Source organism: Schistocerca americana, chromosome 10 (genome assembly GCF_021461395.2).
Source record: "Schistocerca americana isolate TAMUIC-IGC-003095 chromosome 10, iqSchAmer2.1, whole genome shotgun sequence".
In the NCBI taxonomy this organism is placed as follows: Eukaryota; Metazoa; Arthropoda; class Insecta; order Orthoptera; family Acrididae; genus Schistocerca; species Schistocerca americana.
In genome coordinates this window covers 152,274,804-152,280,803 of record NC_060128.1, presented here as the reverse complement: position 1 = coordinate 152,280,803, position 6,000 = coordinate 152,274,804, and the positions used below count along the sequence as shown (strand labels likewise).

The window sequence follows — 6,000 nt, the reverse complement described above, 5'->3', positions numbered from 1 at the left end:
TTCTTGCATTATTAATGGCAGACTAGAGGATTTTACAATACTGATGACAATGAAGTTTCAAATCTTGACTACCATTTGTTCTCTGACTTAGTAAGAGCTGTCCCTTCCTAACACATGACACGTTAATCCCAGGAGTTATCCACTTATTACCATTGCTTCTCTTCGTTTTTGACCTTATTTGTTTTACGTTAAACTAGACTCAAATTTTCCAGTTAACTTTAGATGAGCATAGGTCAAATATGATTTAAACTTGAATGATTACTAAGCCTTCTTTTTGCCTCTGCTCCCCCATGACTAATGGTCGTGTTAGTACGATAGAAATTGTAAATGAGTTGTCAAATCACTGCCGGCAGCCTTAGAAATATAAATTTCTGCAAAAATAGATAGTTTCGGAGATGTCTGACGTACCAACGGAGTGTGGTAAAAATATAAACTAGCAACAGAATACAAGCTATGAATTCAAAACGCCCACCGCACAGCAGTGAGCTAAACCTATCGATCACATGCTGTACGTGTTCGGAGTAGTCACACATACTTACGATTTTTCATAAGTTGTGTCTATTATGTACGTACAGTCTTTATGATACTATGAACTGATTATCAGATTGCTTTCAAGATTTTGTGAATAAATGTTCGTTAATCTGATACACAACTAAAACGTAAATAAATGTTTTCACCTCCGTCTAACGCGATATCACGCCTCTAATTAATCGACTTTAAACAAATCGATAATTACCACTATCGATACGAAGAAATTTCAGAAGCGCGCAACAAAAAAGTGTTCAGGGATGTTATGATTTTATCGCTTGTTCTCAGCGTTTGAGAATTATTCGAGTAGTTACCGTCGATAGCAAATAATTACTTTTGTCATCCAATAGTCGTATGACTATTATTCTTCGCATAGTGCGTTGAAAGACGAGAGGTAATTATAACTGCGTAGTTTGTTGAGTGTTGTAAACCAATATTTGTATGATAGTTATTGTTAAAGGATCCATTTCAGTATTGTGTTGTGTGTTGCGGCATGTGCGTAGCTGATAGTTTTAGGGATAATGTAAGTGGAGTGAAGGGATAAACCAGCTGAACAATCTCTCCACAATGCCCAAATAGATATACCGGTAATACCCTTTTTGTTGTTTGCAATATCAGTGCCGATAATGGGACATTTACAAGGCCTAGCACAAATAAAAAACTATATAAAGAGTTATTAGAAAATCACAAAGTAATCATATCCTGATAACCAGCTACCAATATGTAGCGGGCATTTAGGAATGTTACATATTCTATTGCGGAACCAGCACTACATGAGCGTTTACCTTTAATGTTTGTGTTGACGCTAGTTACGGTAGTATGTCCTAGAGAAGATTTCATTGTTGATCAAATGTTACACTGACAGACACTGGAATCAAGCCTAATTCATTGTAACAAGTAACCTAAACTCTGTATCTGAAGAACACCTCTATCTGATGCTTTGCCATATGTGGCGAAATTTGGTCTAGAATAACTCTTATCATTTGCATCTGCTGGTTTCCCATTAATGTACCCTATAGTGTGTGGAAAATTCTCTCCTCGTTTCCAAGTCTTTCACTATTGTGGACTAGTTGCATTCTTATTCAAGAACGTAGAAAATGAATAAAAATAATGTAAAATTTTAATTTGGCAGTTACAATAGCAAGTATATAATTATTACAGTGTACTATTGTTAAATCTGCAAAATGAAGCATGAGAAGTGTAAAATATACACCTTGTAAAAGAAAACTAGCCATAATGGAAAGGATGGATTGCTGAGCACCATAAAGTTAACATGTTAAGTTGCAGACGGACACAGTGGACTGTTACACACTAAGCTTGTGGGCGAAGCTTTCATCAGAAAAGAAAGGAAAACAAACACATTCACACAAGCAGCTACACCTCACACACGTTAACACTATTTTTGGCCCCATAGAAGAGTTGGAGGTACACATTCTAGGCATGTATAGATCATGCATAAGCCTTGTGCAGGATAGTTTATCCAGCAAACTGTGAAGAAATTGCCAGACAGATCTCCTACATATAAACAAACCTGCAGCCCTATTGATTTGTTACTATGGGCTATAACAGGAGGACTTGTCAAATTTGGAAAGATGTAGCTGTGAAGATGAGGTACATATCAGATTGTAAACATTGCTTATTAGCTTTTTCATAATGGAAATGGGAGAAATAAAACTTTCATACAATATTTGATGTCAGTGCTGCTACTACTTCAGTAAATATTCCTGCCACCAGTGTGGTTTTTGCAAGTTGTTGTCAAACCATTGGAATTATCAGTAGCAGTGATTTGCAGGACTCACTTCCATCATATACATCGCATTTTAGTGACATCATTTGTTAACAAATTGCAGATAGTTCTAACTTTCATTGTGTATGTAATTATTTTACAAGTAAAAGATTTAATACAAAGTTAATGTAAAAGAAATCCTCCACTTACTTTTCAGACAGTTGAAACACAGCAAACCCTTAGTGAGGGGATGATGGAAGTTTTGGGACGATAAGAACACTGAGTAAAACATGTTCTTTAAGGGGCTAAACACAATAATAATAGTAATGGAACTGCTTTTTCCATTTTGTGATTTGTTGCCACAATTACCTAGCAAACATTAACGATATTGTTTTTCAGGTAGTAATTTGTGTTTTTTTTTATGGTATAGTTAGTTTTTTTTTAGAGAACTTGGGGTATAAAACTTTCTAGTCGCACTTGCTTTAAAAGTTTTGACCTCATGCATAATTTTTGAATCACTTGTTTGTAGGTCCTCTCAGGCCCTTGGACCAAAGTCCTCCACATGTGACACACATCTCCTTTACTCAAGAGGACCAGCATAAGGGGGTTTATAATGCTCTAGCTCTGATATTTACAGAGATACAGATGTGTATTTTTCAAGCACCAGGTCCTGCATGACAGGTGTGTTGTGTGAAAATATTATCAACCTGCTGTTCATGCCAGCCTGCACCTCAGGGAGAGGTTGAGATGGATATAGGAGGAGATGGAGAGAGTTCAGGAAGGGGATGGATAGGGGGTAAGGTGAGCCAGGAAGATATGTTAGGGAGAGAGGGGGCAGGAGGAGTGAACAGAGAGGGTGAGGAGGAGGAGATGGACAGAGAGAGGGGAGGACAAGGTGGGCCGAGGAATGGTGGCAAGGAGATGGACAGAAAGAAGGGAGGGAAGAGGAGATGTGCTGAGAGGTGGAAGAAGGAGATGCACAGAGGGAGGGGAAGATGGACGTGGTCAGCGAGAGGTGTGGAAGAGACGAACAAAGAGAGGGAGGAGGAGAGAGAGAGACAGAGGGAATGGGAAGGAGGGTGTGGGCAGACGGAAGAGGTGGACAAGAGAGATGGGGAGGAAGTGGAGAACACAGAGAGAGGGAGGAGGAGATGGACAAGGAAGGATAGGAGGAGATGTTCGTGTATATGAGTCAAACACTATGCGAGCGAAGCTTCAGCGAAGGAACTAGTGTACTGTAAATAGAACTCAGTATTTATCGGTAAAAAAATGTTTTCTCGGAAATGTACTGTTGTAACGATGTAAATACAAATATAGTAATAGCAGATAAACAACAGTTGTATAGTAAAACCAGGCAGACAGCAACTTTTTTCAAAGGAGCAGCACTCACACGATTAAATTTAGATGGTATAACCTCTTCAGTGTATGGGTGCACATTGTGAACTTTGACAATGCAGTTCATAAAATTAATAAACTGTTTTTACCAACTCAAGACTTGCATCACACATTTGTGCAGGGTGTATAGTTTCAGATTTTTCTTGCTAGATTGCACCACACTCAGATTGCAGTGCAGCTTCTGATGTTGACTCAGCAGAATGGCGAAGAGTGTGTATAAATGTCACATGAAAGGTGTACTTCACTACAAGAACCGTGTGCAAGAAATGAAATTATATTTATGTGTACTAAAAAAAATGGGCTTTTCAGAATTTCATGAGTGTGTTGTATTTATAGACAAAAAAGTTTTCTTTGAAATGTACTGTTGTAACCATGTAAATACAAAGCTAGTAATAGCAGATAAACAGCAGTTGTAAAATATTTTTTCTTTTACTAGTACACCTTAAGTACACATACAAATAAAAGTTAAAACAGTATAATTTAGAATGTAATCATGTGTAAAAATAATAAAACAAACAGTGAAAACATTTTTTGTGCTTATTTTATCACTGGGACTGAAGAGGATAAATATAAATAGCATTAAGCAGTGTACTAATACTTCGCTGTTACTACAATATTAAGTTTCTGTGATGTCGTTGTCTTATGTTGATGTATACTGTGACTTGTTCCACATCCATGAAGGTTCTCCAATTTGATGGGACCTATTGAACATGATGAAAAAATTGAGAAAAAAGGCAAATAGTGGTTCCAAATGTGAACTAAGAACTATGTCAGTGAACTCACAAATTGTATTGTGTGAACAGTAAGTATGATCAGCTTTACATGTGAATGTTCAATGTAGGCAATCAGGTCACAAACCCATCCACATGGGCAATCGCTTGTATCCAGCTGTAAAGTATGGCTGAGAAATTGAGTATTTTATATATGTAAAAATATAAGCAGTTTTGCTAAAAGAATTTTTTTAAGTGGGGTGGAGGGGGGGGGGGGGTGGGAGGATGGGGTGCAGTTGTCAAGACCGCTATTTTGGTGTAAGGGACATTTGGCATCTCGTGGCTCATTGGAGAGTAATGCAGTCAAAAATTTGATTTCTTACCACCATTTATCATTGTACTGCACTGAAAATGTGTGCACAACAATGCGGATACCGACAGTGTGCTTGTCTCATTAGGAACAAAACTTGTTCCTTTCACTCACAGCACTTGCTGTTGACCACAGTAATGCACACTTTACTGTTCGCATTCAAGCTTGCATTCAGTACTGTTCTGTTCCATCTTTGGTTGGTTATTCCATCCGTGTTGTACTTAATAGTGATATACATTATGTGCAGAACTTCCAAAATATCTGGAGAAAGCATCTACAATGAATAAACTCAAAGGTAATCCCAAAATTTATGCTACACTATCACCCTATTGGTCTAAGCTTGCTACATCAACCAGTGTAAAGGTGGCAGGAGAACATGTCGACTATGTCGTAAAAAAGTTAGGCTTCACGCTTGAAAGAAAGAAGAAGACAGAGTAGTGCAGATAGGTTTATTTATGAAGAGTTGACTGATATTCGCCTCAACTATCGCTTCACTGAATGTAATGGAAGACCAACATGAAGACACTAGGCTGGGCGGTTCCCACATTGACAGCTACCACGTAACATCTGAGTGTTGTTACGTTACTTTTTGTTGTGCAATGTACGTTTTGGTGATTCCATACAACAGGCTTTTTCATTATTGTAAAGGCATTTTACCAAAACAAAGGAAACTGGGATAGGAAACCAAATAAATGACTATAACATTGTTACTCTCTAATGAGCTGTTGGCGAAACAGGATCCCTATACTAAATCCCTCGCAAAATATCACTGAACAATTTACAAAAAATTTTCAGTGGAGTTTGTGTTCACTACGTATAATTTTATCTATATCAATTAAGGGCCTGGCAGAGGGTTCATTGCACCACCTTCAACCTATGTCTCTACTGTTCCTCTCACAGACAGCGCATGGGAAAAACAAACACTTAAATTTTTCTATGTAAGTTCTGGTTTGTCTTATTTTATTATGATGATCATTCCTCTCTATGTAGGAGTGTACCAACAAAATATTTTCACACTCTGAGGAGAAAGTTGGAGATTAAAATTTCACGAGAAGATCCTGCCACATTGAAAAACGCCTTTGTTTTAATGATTGCCATCCCATTTTGCATATCATATCGGTGGCAATCTCTCCCCTGTTTCATGCTAGTACAAAACGAGCTGCCCTTCTTCGAACTGTTTCGAAGGTCTCCTATCTGATGCGGATCCCACATGACACAGCACTACTCCAGACGAGGGCAGACAAGCATACAGTCAGAAGAGGGCAGACAAG

General features: G+C 38.0%; 1 protein-coding gene across 2 annotated transcripts in view; it reads left to right on the top strand.

Annotated features, from left to right (window-relative positions):
- The first annotated feature begins 755 nt into the window (after nt 1–755).
- Nucleotides 756–6,000, top strand: part of LOC124552556 (F-box/LRR-repeat protein 20-like) — a 58,838-nt gene continuing 53,593 nt past the window's right edge. For both annotated transcript variants that reach the window (XR_006967929.1, XM_047126875.1), the window contains exon 1: nt 756–922. The gene's annotated coding sequence lies outside the window, so the exon portion shown is untranslated. The remainder of the gene's footprint in view (nt 923–6,000) is intronic.